At 36.0% G+C, this 16,253-nt stretch overlaps 1 long non-coding RNA gene across 1 annotated transcript in view; it reads right to left on the bottom strand.

Annotated features, from left to right (window-relative positions):
- Window positions 1-8,211: 8,211 nt before the first annotated feature.
- LOC143681532 (uncharacterized) overlaps window positions 8,212-16,253 on the bottom strand; it is a 13,441-nt gene continuing 5,399 nt past the window's right edge. The window contains exons 4-5 of the long non-coding RNA XR_013174691.1: window positions 15,602-15,667; window positions 8,212-8,587 (exon numbers count right to left, since the gene is read on the bottom strand). This is a non-coding gene — a long non-coding RNA (uncharacterized LOC143681532). The remainder of the gene's footprint in view (window positions 8,588-15,601; window positions 15,668-16,253) is intronic.

Raw genomic sequence — 16,253 nt, 5'->3', positions numbered from 1 at the left:
AAATGCACAATAGCTGTACAACCCAGAAGGCTCACTCCTGGGTATGTGCCCATTGTTGTTAGAAATAAAACAATAGTAACAGAAAGCAGATCAGGGATAGGGATCCAGGGAGGGGATTAGCTGCAAAGAAATCTGAGAGAAATTTTAAGGGTGATAGAAATATTCTATATTATGATTATGGTGGTGGTTATACAACCTTACATATTTGTCAAAATTTGTAATAGTGTACACTTAAAATTGGTGAATTTATTATATGCAAATTATATCTCAATATAGCTGATTATTAATTGCACTGACTAAGGTGTAGTAGGGAAATTTATTCAATGTTTTACCTTTTCCAACTCTTTCTCAGAATATTGAGTTAAATTGGGAGCCTCTAAGTGAAAGAGGAACAGGCATAACTAAGGGCCATTTGATAGGTGTAGTAAAGCGTTTGGAGCATACTTCCCAGAGATTGAAAAGTGAATGATTCCAATGATGGAAACAACCATTTAAAAGACAGGTGTTTCCAATTCTTTGTTTACAACAAAATTGAAAGAGGATCCTATCAGGTTGTCAATCTTTGCCTTGTAAAAAAAAAAAAAAATGTTGACGATGGATCACTGTGATTTTCTTAGCCTGTAATTAAGAAATTCAAAATTTATGGTGATATATAAAAGTCCTCCCATTCTCATCCACCTCTTCATGTAGACACTGTTTATGAGCACTTACAACTATAAAAATTTTTTAAAAGTAGAATAAAATACATGCTGAACCTTGTCTCAGTCTCCCAATGACTGCAAACTTTTATATAGTACTTACTAGAATTCATCCTAAGTTCTTTACAGATGTGAACTCATTTAGTCTACTCAAGAACTCTGTGAAACATGGAATATTGTTTCTTCCCTTTATTCATGAGGAAACAGTCACAGAGACATTGAGCATCTCAAGTTCACACAGCTGGTAAGTGGCTAACCTTGATTACAGTTTAAGGTTTGTCTCAATGGTCTATGCTGTTAACTCCAGTGGGAAAATGTATAATGTTCATCCATAGGTGAATATTAAACTTTCAAGACTTTTATGAATATATAATACCTTAGAATAAAATTCTATAGTGGAAATAGAATTAAAAGTATGAATTCAAGTAGAAAAAAAAGCAATGTAAGTATCTGCAAGTATGAAAGCAGAGACTAAACACTGGTTTAGTCTCTCTAACTTGGTAAGTACGGCATTTACAGGCAGATTAGTGTTATAAAGGTAGTAGGGGAAAGCTAATTCTAAGGGATAATTATCTTTTCTGGGAACAAAATACATACACAAACATATGCACATTCACACATATATTGTGTCACATTTAAAAGAGATACTATGATTATTTCAAATCAAAAATAATAATTATAATTTTAAATACAACGATTACTTACATATTGAAACAGCTGCTAAACTAGTAATTGCTAATGTCGATCCTTTAAAGGAACTAATGAAAACAATACAGACATTCATTATGAATAAAATGAAACAGTGACGGGGAAAAGATTATGAAATAGTGTTAGGTGAAAAAATAAATCAGTGTTCAATTGTATTTATCTGGAGTTGAAAGCAAATGATAGAGATCCAGAAGAAATTAGAAACATAAAAAGAGTTGCTTTTTTTTAAGGAAATGTGGTTGAGTTGATTTTTCATTTTTTTCTTTACTACGATATGTGAAATCAAAATAAAATCAAGAGAATGTAAAAAGAAACTTTAATAGTAGCCTCGAGGGTTAACATGGGTCTCTTTAGGTCAATACACTGTTCTGAGTATATATGGCTAAAGGGGGAAGAAATAAGCTTGCTTCGTTCTACAGCATGCACCATCTGCATGTACTTAACCAGAAAGCACAGGCTATCCAGGTGTGGCAAACACTATTGCCTGGTTAACCCCACACCTGTTTCCAATCCCCTCCTCCCTTTCCAGCCAATTAAAAACTATGTTCCCACCTTCACTTGCACGGAGGGTAGATCTACCTGTCACAGAGTTCTAGCCGATTACAGATAAGCAGAAGTCTGGCAGATTGTGGTAGAGCTTTCAGTTAAGTTTGTGTTGATGTTGTTATAAGGTAATAAATGCACTTCTTCACCCACATCCTTCTGCCTGAAATGCAAATGGGCACTTGGTGCTGCATTAGTGACGGTGAGGTAATGAGCAAATAATTTTTCAGATGTCAGTCCTACCCACTGAACCAATGCTAATAGCTGCCTATCTGTACACTTACTGATAAAGCTGAGAAAAATAAACACCTAGTTATTTAAGCCACTGTTCCCAGTTAGGTCACTGACAACTAAAAACATTCGTAACTTACAGAACTGGTGGTCGATATAACTGGAATTGTCTTAGGAAAAGGTACACACATGGGCACTGGTAGAAGCAGTGATGGTAGAGCAAAGGAAGCTTAAAGAAGTGGGGAAACTGTCAAGACAGTTTCACATACATAATTTTGCTTAGGGTGCAACAAGATAGCAAATTCCTATCTATAAAGGCAATGACTATAACATTTAATTTGCCATATCTTTCATTGCCACCAAAAAAAAAAGCTTAATAAATACTTGTGAAATTGAATATGTTGGCCCCTGACTCAGCTTATGAAAAATATTGCTCATTTTCAAGCCAAAAAAACCTTCCTTATAGACTTAACTTTAAAGCAATAAACCCAAAAGTTCCAATATATAGAAAAGGATTTTTAATTATTATTCTTGAGCAGTTACTGCCAAGCTATGAGTTGGAAATATTTCACTTTGTACACAGCGTGATTATAATAATTTTATTAATTCTCCCTAGACCATGCAAATTTCTTTAAAGGGTAATTGCACTATTTATCTGCTATAATGAAAATGAAGGTCTGCCATATACAATTAGGTGTGTGGGGGGAGGGGGGGTCATGTTAAAGAACTGAAAATAAAAATAAAAATTATGTAATTCTATTGGGTAGTAATCATTTTCAAAGCTTCCAAATACATATTTATGTTGGGTTTCTAACTGCTCACAAAGTCATTACACAGAGTATCCTAAGACTATTGGGTAAATATGCATTAGGCATGTTTTTAAGCACTCATTATTAACTCAGCCAACCAGAACGAACCCATTAACAGTAAGCCCATCTGGTTTATCAAGTGAATCTCGACTAGGTTCTTAGGAATGTGCTTAAATGTTACATTTATTCATTAGATCTCACTAGAATCCCTAAGCAGCACATTCATTATCCCAGGGATTTTTAATGTTCTGTATCAAATGATAGGCTGCAAAATGCTGAAGTGATATGATTCTCTTTTATAACCCAGGTGTTAATTTTCATGACATAAAGGGCTGTGAATGAATCACTAATGTTATAGACAGTTTTGCTACCTTTGGTCTCTAAATTCCCCACACGTTTTCCCCATACTTTTCAGGACCCACCCTCCATTCTTACTAGGACGCCTGGGTCTCTTCCTTTTTCATCCAGAGATTGTATTGTTAAGCCTGAGGAATTTCCTCAAGCCAAATGCTGTGTCCCCTGAGTCACTCATGAAGTTCCTCTGTTTAAAGCTACTCCTCGATCCAGTCTCCTTTATAAAGACTGTCCTCATAGTTAGAGCCAAGGAAGTAAAGTGAATTCACTGCCCAACATGAAAAGTTAACTTTACCTTAGGAATCACTTTACCTTATCAGATACACACCATATAGATTAAGATGATATAAATTATTTAATCTTCATTCGCTACTTCCTCTAAAGTCTCCTGGTTTTTCTTATCTGCACCATCATTTGCCACTTCCAGGGGCCTTCTTTTATTAGTTTTCTTTCTCCTTTGCTAAGCCTCATAACTAGTTAGGACTTGATAAATCCTCATTGAATAATAAGGAATGTTTTAAAGTATTATGGCTCCTTCATAGACTCAGAGTGTTGATTTTCCTTAACCGTGTCAACTGAAAAAAAATGTTCTTATGCTTGTCTTTCAAAAAGTCATTAGTCCTACAACATACTATTTCATAACTCCCAAAATACGCACTGGGTGCACACCAGAACCCATTGCAGTTATATATCACTGTTTATACCTAACGTTTCCTGGCTAACACAAACAAGCATTTCTCTAGGGCTCTAACCTAATACTTAATAGAATTATCACAAAATTCTTGGATAGACTTCTGAGTAACAACGGCAGTTACAAAAAGGCAAACTGGGTGATTGGGCCTCTATGTATGTGTGCACACGTGTGTTCCATGTGTCTAATTAGCACAAACAGGATCCTGGTGTTTAATGCAGAAGGCTGTGTTCCGTGAGAAACGACATTATTCTTGCAAAGGCAGGACACATTTCCAAAGGAAATTTCTTTGATTGTAACTTTAGTGTGCGTTGCCTTTAGTGTGTGTTGCCTGCTTACTGGAACTTGCTTCCCTCTGCTTATTACATTCTCTTCTGACAATTTAGAAATACTAGTTTCCAGTCAACAGCTTCATCACCCAAGGAAATATGCCTTAAGTACCTAGTTTCTGCCCCACCCTTTCTACAACTCCCTTTTTCAAGGACCTAACCACTTTTATAGACTTGTAAAGAAACTGTACTTACCTAATGATGATGTACATCAGCACTACACTTAAAGTTCTGTTCATTCCACACTTCATCTTATCTTTTTTTTTATTACTCTACTTTATTGTCATTGAATTACTGAACCATAAACCTAAAAGGGGAAATGTTACATTTAAAAATATCTTTTATACTATTTGGGGGGGGGTACACCCATATTCTGATTCTTCATAATATACTGAATGCCAAATTATTAAAATGTCCATGTGTTTTATTACAAGGCATTATAGTATTGCATCCTTTATAGAATTCCCTCCACCAATGTGTTGCTTCTATGAGGACAGGGTCCAATTCCATAGTAGGTGCTCAATAACATTTGTTAAATGAAAGTCAATAAAAATATATTATCAGAAATCTTGATACATGCAACATCTTGCTTCTCTCATTTTTCTCTAATTTTTCTGCTCCTCATAAGTCTTCTCTACATCTATGATCCCCACACACCAGCTGTGAATATTCACATTTAGTTCTTGACTCTATGATCTTCAGCTACAGTAAATTAATAATTTCCCCCATTGAATGAGACAGATTTAATGGTTTTTACTTTACACTATTAATTACTCTAATATCTATATTTCCAACCCTGACCCCCATGGAGACTCCAGTCCTATTGTACAGAGGGCATGACCACTTTGAAGCAGTACCTTTCTTTACTTCCAAATTGGATCCACTTACCTAATTCCATTCTTTCTATTAATGGCCATGCCATTCTCCCAGTCAGCCTGGCTTGAAATCTTGGAGTTATCCTCTACTCTTCCCTTTCCCTTAACCTCTAAAACCAATCAGCTAAAATGACCAGCTTATTATTACTTCAAAGAACCTACAAGTACAGCCTTTCCTCTTCATTTCCGTTACCATATTCCAATAATGGCCCTTATTTCCTCATATTGGGACACTACCTTCACTCAGTTTCCCTTCCTTCAGTCTCTTCTTCCCTCTAAAATCTTGCACACCACACCAACACTTGGCAACGTGGCTAGCAAATAATAGGAGTAAATTGCTATTTGTTCAATGAATGAATGAAAGAATTAATGGATAAATTCTCTATCATAAAGCATACCTTCGATATTGAGCTCATCATGCTCATTCCTGTCCCAGTACTTCTCATCCCTACCTTCAAATCTGGCTACATCTAACTCCGACTTGTGTCTACTATTTCCCAAGTAGCCTCCTGACCCAGGTAGAAGGCTGTTTCCGGCAAACAGGCCAGTTTCTCTAACTCCTCACAGCAGCTCTCCCTCCTTTTCATACACATAATGTTTGCCCTAATACTGCCATGAACAGACATCTAGAATGACTTGTGTGCCTCATTAGCCTCCCATCTTCTCTAAATTCCTGCAACATTCCCTATATAATAGTAATACATTTTGGCATTTTAATCTTCAATGTCACTTCACAATTTTTTGCACCAATATCTTTTTTCCTCAGCTCAATTTACATAATCCTGGAGGACAGAGACCATGTCTTAAGGTCTTTACTTGCCTGACTAGTCATTTAAATGACTAGCTGTTTTTTTAACACTCTATGCAGGTCACTTTGCCTTTGGAGACTTCCGGTAAAGAATTAAAACAAATTTTAAAGCAGAACACAATCTACAAATAACAGACTTCTGAAAGGAGAGCAATCCATACATTCTGAACCAATTTATTAACATGAATCATATAACTCAAGGGGACTTTTATAGGAGAGCTCCTTAAATGTTTACATTTATAATCATGAAATAGAATAAAAGTAAAAAATCAGAATTCGGAAGAGAATATTTTAATTTTTATTACTGCTTCTTGAAATGTCCAAATTCACTTACTAACTATGCTTTTAAGCAGCCAGTGGAAATGGAAAATGTATATATACACTTCATTCTGTTCTCATAAAATAAATGTCGCTAGACATTTATTTCTTTTGAAGGTTTTCTATGTATTTAAGAATAGCAAATCTGCATAACCTGTTTTTCAAAAACACTCAGTAATAGTAATGTCAAAAGAAAGACAACATACATAGATAGAAATCAGATATCAAAGAAAGTACCATATAATTTTATTAAGGATGCTTATTCCTGCAATTTAAAAGTTGAAAATGACCTTATCGGAAAAGTTTCAAAGATAAGAGGAATGACTGAAGATAAGAGTTTATTTTTTGACCCTCCAAAGCTGGCAGGCAGTTAGTAAAGTATTAAAAATAATAAAGGAAATAACTCACATTTTTTCTCAGGAAATACACTGCTGTTTATGGAAATAATTCCCCAATCTTTACTTCCTGTTTTATCAGAAAGTTATTTCAGTATTCATTTGACTTTACTGCTCAGCAATAGAATAAGAGAATTTGAGGAAAGATCCTAGACAAAACCATTAATATGTGAGCAGAATCAACCCCAGGTAATACTGGAAAGTGAATTGTGAGTCTTCTCCTTCCCCTGAATGGGCCTCTCTCTTCCTGCCAGGTGCTCACTGCAGGTCATTATTTGTTTCCAGTCTTATCTTCTACAGCAACTTCCCCCCAAAAGGTATTTGTCCAATGAAACCAATCTAATCAATATTTTACAGCCACTCCTCATACATACTCCCTTCTACTTCTTTATGTGAACCAGCTCTGTGACTTAGAACACCTTCCTCTTGGCTCTTTACCTATACACATTGTACCCAAACTTCAAGGTCCCACTCAAATCACCTCCTCCTTGGAATCTTCTGGGACCACATCAATCTTTTCAGAAACTCGGCAGGGCTTAACATTCTTGAAAATACTGGGTCTTCTCTCCTCAAGTAGATTTGCATTTCCTGGTAGATTGATACCATGTTTTATATGGTATCAAAGAAAGACAAATAGTTTGGGCTCAAACATGAGTCTCCCTCAGTTAAAATGACTAACAATTCCTTTAGCTCCCTCCATCACTTGTCTGTGTAGAGTTCCTTATAAGTCTTCACATCCTGTTTTTTGCATGGGCAGGCACCGAGAATCGAACCCAGGTTTCGGCATGGCAGGTGAGAACTCTGCCTGCTGAGCCACCATGGCCCGCCCTCTTCACATCTTATTTACTGCCTTATATTTTACTTAGTTTTTTTTAAGTAAGATCTGTTATCTCCCTGACAAGAATATAAAGCCCCTTAAGAAAAGGGTCACATCTTATATTGTATGGTCGACCGCCATGATTAGCTGTATCATATATATATACACATATACATATATATATGTGTGTATATATATATATATATATATAGTAAGAAATAACTGGGGACTCAATAAATATCTATTTAATAAATACAATGCAGTGGTCTAGAGAGTTATAAAAGTCTAAAATCAAACCATGGCTTTGCCATTTACTAGCAGTAGCAGTGTCACCTTGGCTTTGTTATTTACCATCCACCAACCTCAAATACTGCATCTTTAAAACATGGGTATAAGCTCTATTAGCAGTATTTATGTTGGAAAGTGGTGGTTTTGGTAGCACTAAACAGTGTCCTGCCATCCATAAGTGGAAGAACATTCATGTCCGAGATGAGAGATAATTCTTTATTTAAGAAATCTTATCTGCGTTATTAAACTCAATGCACAAAATATATTGACTCTTATCACTGTATTTTTCCTGAAGCTTATCTTCTAAGCCCATTTTTTTTAAGTATGGGAAGGCAATAAAAACAAAGGAAAATAAACATGTATAATATTTATGTTCACTCTTAAAAACCCAAACAAATGATACCACAAAGATCTTTACTGTCAAATATCGCTTTGTAATCCTTGATGGGCATCCAACCTCAGTTATGAACAATATGCTGAGTTCTGGAGATGATTTTATGGTTCATTGCAGTCTTAGTCGAAGCCTTTCACCTGATGACACTTGCTTCAGTGAAAAAGTTCACAATCATCTTCAGTTATTTCAAATCAAACAAAATTTCTTACATTTTTGCTATTTTGAGTCTAATTCTGCAGTTTGAGGTACACCAAAAAGTCATTTGAACAGCCAAGTGGTAGTCTTCTGGTATGCAAAAATTTCCATGTTTGAATCTGATTCTCACATGCCTAAGCAATTAAAGAAGCAAGAGTAGGTTAAAAATTGTCAATTCTTTTTCTTTTAAAAGACACTGCAAGCAATTCCTATGCATAATTTGTTTTCCATTATGCAGGCTTTAACATTTTGTTTACCACTGTTCAGATGGTGTGTTTCTATTTAGAAAAGCTTCTGAGTTTCTATGAAGTGATTAAGAGTGAGATTTCATAATGCAAGGAGTAGTAATTTTTCAGTGAAAGGAGAAGTGATGACCAACTGTAAATATGTGTAAGAAATGCTCATGCCTAGGAGGTGAACTTACTCTGATCCTCCATTCATTCAAACATTACTTATTTTTTTTCTTTTTTTTTTTCATTCAATGTTTTAACATAATTGCATTACAATTAGGTAGTATTGTGCTGTCCATTTCTGAGTTTTTATATCCAGTCCTGTTGCACAGTCTGAACATTACTTATTTATTGAACAAACATTACATCCCAGACACTGTTCTGGACATTGAGAGTAGATCAATTGCCTTCTTTAGACTGATTCCATGTTTTATCTTTAAGGGTACTGTAGACTGACTTTTTATTTATGATTCTTAATTAAGATGACATCATGAGCAAATCAGAAAGGGGAAACTACTATTCCAGAAGACTGGTCAGAATATAAGGGAAAAGAGGTTAAAATCAACATCTCACCAATTTGATATGATCAAATTAACTCCCTGGCCGTAACCTTAAAAATATGAAATAAGTGTCTCCCCAATATCGATATTTAATACCCCTCATTTTTCAAGACGTTAAATATATTATCTTAGCTAAAGTCAGTTACTCATAGCTTCTAAGCTTTCAAAGCATAGTTGATTTATTCCTTTTTTAACTTTCATTTCACCATTTTTGTCATCCTCCCCCTCCTTAGAATGTTCTTTCCACTCTCTATGAAATCATGACCCCCTTTTTAAATTCAAGTAATAGACTCATTTCCCTCCAAAATTCCTTTCACATGTAATTTTAATAATCACAGTCACCCTAATAAAGAGCATTGCAATCAGCCTCTTACAGTATCTACATTAATCTAAAATATGATTGTCCAATAAATATACATTTATTATGTACCTTGCATGGAGCATCTACATAATTAATATTTAATTTCTTATCTCTCTATCTAAAGAGTCAATTCAATATATTACCATTCTTTATTAGTACACATTTTGGCACCAAACACTTGTGATGAAGAGACGCCAATTGCAAAATTATAATGACCCTTAGCAATACGAAGGAAAATTGTGTGGGGTTCTCAGAAAGAGAAAAATAAAGGCTCAGTCATTTAATAGTATGAGCCCCTTCAAAGGAGTCTTGGTTTTTAGAGGTGAGCCCCAGGGAATATAGCTAATAGAACAGATGCTTAGCAGAGTTAGACTCAGTTTTATCAAAAACAACCAAAAAACAATGAGTGTCAAATCATGAACTGATGACTTTTGACTAGGGATATCAGTAATAGATAGATCCAGGGAATTTTTCACACAGAAAAGTAGACTTCCAGTTCAATCATCCACTAGGTATGGCCCATCCAACCAGTTACAATCCTAAACCTGCTCCCAGAAGTCTCCTTGGCCGGGAATGGTGGAGGCCAGGCAGAAACAACTCAAATTATGCCAGCATCCTAAGGTTGACCTGAAACAGAACTATAGGGAGGCTGCAATAGAAGCTGTTCTTTCATTTGCCAACATTTACTTCAGCATGAAACAGCCAAATAAAAAGTGCCAGCAGATTTTTTAAGAGAATTACCTTTAGCAACAAGAGTTAGAGAACTGAGTCAGGATTAAAATGCACATATTTATAGTGCCCCTTCTAAGTTCAGTACATTGACTCTTGCCTACTATTTGACAATAGGAAGTATTCTTTCATTACTTTTTTGTCATAATCAACCCCAGGGTTAGACCTTAAATCAGACTTTGAAAAACAATTGAGGCAGTTTTCCACATAGGCACAGCAATATTGAGAAACAAAAATGTTAAAAAGAAAGGACAGCAGTTTGCAGGACCCAAATCCAGAAAATATAAAGGTAAATATACATCTTGACTTATTAAGTTTCACATTCTTTTCAACTGAATATCTTGTTAAAGGAATGGTTAAGTATAATAACTTGGCTATTGGCCCGAAAATACAGTTTTCTATATAAATATATCTCCGTAAAATGATCACTTGAGATAAGTGGCCCAGAATTGGGTGCTTAAGGGCTTTCAGTTTTTAGTGAGTAGAGTAGAGGTGCCCTCTTTATTGAATTGCAATAAAGATTTACAAGTTAATCAAATGCCATGAACCTTTTTCTTAATGGTTATGCAACACTGCGTTAGCGAGTAGGTGTTTAAATTTCCAGCTTCAAAGCAGGGGAAGCTTGCTGACAGGAATGACACAGAGCATCTTAGTAGGAAAAGGCTCTTGAAAGCAATTTCTTCATCATGTTCTCAACATCCTTTTGCCCACCTATGCACACAGCCTCAGGAACTGCCAGCTCTTCAGTATTGACAAACAATTTATTGGTTTCAATAGATGCAATATCAAGGAAGTTGGATAGGAGCCCTCTTTGTTGTTAACTATATTAACTACATCATCTGTCTACTGTGCACCTCTCAATGCATGCCTAATTATGCACAAAAACTCACATGTCCCTTTCTAGGCATGCTTGCTTATGAATGTGAATCAGCAATGAGTTAGGCTTGGTCGGGAATTCCCTTAAGCAGCTTCATTGGTGATCTAACCCAGCACTATCTAACCTTTAAATGTAAAGTAGACTAGAAAGAAAGCAATATTTCCCTAGTAGTCTAATTACTTTTTAGTTCAACACATTTCATATTTTGGTTTTGTGTTTCACTCTTATTAAACTTAATAATGTAACACCATATCTTTTTTTTTTTTCTAATTCTGCATACACACAAATAAGAAAAGTTGAGAGGGAAGGTCAGGCACTAAAAGTGTGATATCTCCAGTTAGAGCCAAATTCCTAAAGGGTTAGCCCATTAAACGGCCAAGCAAAATAAGACACAATCAGTGCTAACTTCGTTTTCAAAAGTTCCCACGTGTAGGTTTATAAGCGCCTAGAGGGATGAATTAGTCTCAATTGTGTCTTGTTTAATTTGGCCATTTAAAGACCTAACCCTTTTCTAACTTGGCTCTGGTTGCAGATATCACACCTCAACATGTCTGAACTTGATTCTTAATGTGGCTTTTTCAGTGCACATTCAATGTTTCTGATTTGGTATCACTCTAAAAGAATTTGTAAGTGGTTTCTTTGCACTAATGTCTGGATTAATCGGGGTCAGGTGTGTCTGGTGGGTTTCCACTATTAAATGATTTCACACTCCCTTCACCCCCCACCTAATGACTGCAACCTCAGAGTTCATTGTCTGTGTGGGAGGCCAAAATATTCTAAGATCAAGCCCTGGAGAAGTTACATCTATGCACTGCAGTTACAACAAAACAAAACTAATATACTGCTCTGTTGAATAAATGTTTATCTTTGCCAAGCACTTCTCATTAACACTTTTTACTTGGAAAAAAATAAAGAGGAATTGCCTAATCTAGTAGATAGAAGGTAGAAATTAAATAAAGAAAAGTTTATTTCCTTCTCCATTTATTAAATGGATATCAAAGTCTTTATAGTAGATAAGTCTACTATTTATCAAAGACTTACCTAGTTTATGATTAAGTATAAAGAAACAGTATTGGAATAAACTCTGAACCAGTTCATGGAAGTTCATGGTGCATGAGAAGCAGGTAAGGAATTGGATAGGGAGGAAGATTTGGGGCAGCAAATGTAAAAATATGCATATAAAAAGTACTGAATACAGTGTCAGGGACACTGACAGTGAGACAACTAGGGATAAGGATGCACATCAAGGAGCAACAGAAATGACATTGGAGACCCAAAAGAGACCCAAATGTGGAGAGCCTCAAAAGTCAAATAGAAGGACTTACACTGAATGCAGTAAGTTTGGACTCCTCAGGGAAGTGACAAAATGAAAGAGTGTCTTTGGAATATTATCTTGGTAATGGTGTGCAGGGTTGTTCTAGTTTGCTAGCTGCCAGAATGCAATATACCAGAAACAGAATGGCTTTTAAAAGGGGTGATTTAATGAGTTGCTAGTTTACAGTTCTAAGGCCGAGAAAATGTCCCCATTACAAGTCTATAGTAATGTCCAATCAAAGGCATCCAGGGAAAGATACCTTGGTTCAAGAAGGCCGATGAAGTTCAGGGTTTCTCTCTCATCTGGAAAGGCACATGGTGAACACGGTCAGGGCTCCTCTCTCAGCTGGAAGGGCACATGGCAAATACAGCATCATCTGCTAGCTTTCTCTCCTGGCTTCCTATTTCATGAAGCTCCCCGGGAGGCACTTTCCTTCTTCATCTCCAAAGGTTGCTGGCTCGTGGACTCTGCATCGTGGTGCTGCAGCATTCTCTGCTCTCTCTGAGTCTCTCTGAATCTCTCATTCTCCAAAATGTTTCCTCTTCTATAGGACTTCAGAAACTGATCAAAACCCACTCAAATGGGTGGAGACATGTCATCCCCTAATCCAGTTTAACAACCATTCTTAACTAAATCACATCAACCAGGGAGATGATCTCATTACAGTTTCAAATATACAGTATTGAATAGGGATTATTCTACCTTTAAGAAATGGGATTTATATTAAAACGTGACTTTTCTTAGGGGGCATACTTCCTTTCAAACCAGCACAAGGGTGAAATGAAAGAAAATGAGACTGAAAGCAGAGAAGAAGCTGGGAAGTTCTTTCTACAATCCAATGGGAGTGGAGTGGAGTTGGTGAATCTAATGGGCATTTCTCAGGCTTAAACAACAGTATCCAATGATTGGCAATAAAGGAGAGGGGACATCTGACTGTGACCCCAAAATGTGACTCTCAAATCATATTTTAAAATACAGATGAGAAACTAGAGTAAGCAGGTTGAGCCGCTCAAAATAACTCAAACATTATTGTTATAATCATCTTCATTATTAAAATACAGCACCAAATCATTACTCATGAATTAGCTAATCCAAGATTAGGAAATCTAAAGAACTATGTTCAATTTTGGATTATTTCCAAGCCCTATCTCCAACATCAAAGTTTCCAAGAGAATTGCATCTCCATAACCTCGCTTCCACTTCTAGCGAAATAGGGATAAATTGCAAAACACTCTTTAGTTCTCTCATAAATTTAGTGTTTGTGAAGCAGTATTTGTGAATTATTGGAGCTCTGCAAAAAAATATTGCCATGCAAGCATAAAAATTAATATGCCCAGACATACAACTGTAATTAATAAGAATTCAGAATCAGCTGAACAACTGAACTTTATCAGGAGCTTCAGGAATCATGACTTAGAGTTTCATTATTAGCTCATACATTTAGTTATTACAAGAATAAACTTAAAATTTGGAAATTTAAATATTAAAATTTCCCAGATTCATTTAATCACTTTAATAGTGATTATCTCAAATTTATAAAGAACCCTCTTTCCTTTTGATAGAATGTATTTTTATGTCTATAGTCACTCAAAATACACCTAAGAGGTATGTAAGTAAAAGAAAATGTGTTCATCAGACAAAAGAAATTCTTTTAGGCATTTCCTGAAAACTAAACAATTGTGTTTGATGAACTGTTTATATATTTGTGTATATATACACATATACACACATAAATATATACACACAATTATCTAACTCAGAATTCTAGAAGTAGAAATAATTTTCAGGTCACTTAGTATAATGCTTTTATTTGATAGATGAAACAATTGAGTCTCAATCTTATATACTCACATTTCACAGAAGGCAGATGTAAGGCAAAAAGATACAGCAATTTAGACAATGTCATCCATCATTAAATGGAAGAGCTCAGATTTAAGCATATGTCTAAGACTCAGGACCCTTCCTGTCTAACTCCAAAGCTCGTGATTTTTCATTAGGTTGTGCTATTTGCCCATAATCCTAGAGGCAGCCTTAAGAACCCAGAGCCATCCCAGGTGAACTAGGCAAGACCACTCTGGACCTTAAAACCACCCAAGAGCCCTGCCTGCTCAGTTCCATCCTGACCAAAAGGGGGAAAAGAAGTGTAACTAATAACGTATCAGTGGCAGAGAGAGTTCAAATAGAGTCGAGAGGCTACTCTGGAGGTTGCCCTCATGCAAGCTTCAGGCAGACCTTGTTACCTATCATAACCTGCCAAACCCCAACCAGGACCATTCCAGCCAATCTTAAAGAACATCTAGGGTGATATATAAGATTCCACAAGGGTTCCATGTACTAGAGTAACTTTCCAGAAACCTACAACCTCCAGATGGTTCCCTGGTCCCGAGAAGTTCTGAAACCTAGAGAGCCCAGCCTCTCCAGAACATTAGATAGTTTCATCTCCCTACCCCATATTAGTGACAGACCCTTCCAATATGAAAAAATTAGAATGGCCATAGCTCAAACACCCCTAAAGAGAGGGATGGAAAGATCAAAGGTGATGGTGGAGTTATACAGTGAAGATTGGATTTAACAAATGAATATGAATGCTGAATCATTAAATTGATATCTCTTTTAGTTTCCAGTATTTTAGAGCAGTTAGAAGTAAAAACCTATAATTGTGGAATTGTAACTCATGTCAAACTCTGAAATATGTTCTACAACTAATTGTGGTGCTATACATTGAAATTTATTGCTTTTTTTGTACATATGTTATTTTCACAGAAAAAAAGAAGGAATAAAAGTCAATTGTGATGATAAAAAAATATTAATGCCTTCTAGCCTCCTATATTCTGGAGCAGCTAGAAGGAAAAATCTGAGAGGACCATATGATAGCCCATGACAAACTCAGGGATCTTTTAAGTGAAGAGTACTTTGAAAACTATTGATTTTTCATTTCTCTGATTTGTATATATGTTATGCTATACAATAAAAAAGTTAAAAACAAACAAACAAACAAAACCACCCAAGAAACTTAAGGCCAAATGGCACTCCAAAAGGACTACTCGATTGAGAGAAGATCCAAAAACATACCTACCTGTGTATTCCCAGAGCTGATTCCTCATGCAGTTGCTGAGTGGAGCTCAAGATCAAGTCTGCAAGGCTAGTTAAGAGACAAAAGCATAGGTCTGGTTTCCTCCCACCTCCACCTTCCTCTAGTTTTTTGAGAGCTAAGAGAGTCTTACCTTCCTTGCCCTCTGACCTTTCTTCTGTGATTCCCCTCCCATTGCCTTCTTGCTATTTACTGCTACTCTCTGCAACTCCCCTTGCACTCTGCCACTTTTGTCTCACTCAGAATCTCGGTTTCTGAACCCTTTCTCAATCTCCAAGTGTGACAACATAATTGTCACAAAGAATTTCCAAAGTGTTTCTCCGAACTCAAAAACTCCACAGATTTTCATGTTCAAATAAGTTTTGGAAACTTTGTTGACTATAATCCCTTCTTGGACATTCATTCTACAGACACTAAAGGCTTTGGGAAATTCTCCGGTTCAAAAAGAGAGGAAAAAAGGAGAAGGAAAAGGTGGAGAAAAGGGAAGGGGAGGAGGTCAAGAAGAAGACTTTGCTTCTATTTAACCTAATGTATGCCAATTTACTTGACCATAGACCCCTTTGTTTACATAACATCTCTCAGAAATAATATTCTGTAAAATAAATTTTAGGAGAAGTTCCATTAAGGTCTTTATACC

Source organism: Tamandua tetradactyla, chromosome 4 (genome assembly GCF_023851605.1).
Source record: "Tamandua tetradactyla isolate mTamTet1 chromosome 4, mTamTet1.pri, whole genome shotgun sequence".
Classification (NCBI taxonomy): Eukaryota; Metazoa; Chordata; class Mammalia; order Pilosa; family Myrmecophagidae; genus Tamandua; species Tamandua tetradactyla.
Note: the sequence above shows the minus strand (reverse complement) of the source record. Positions and strands in the feature narration are given on the sequence as shown.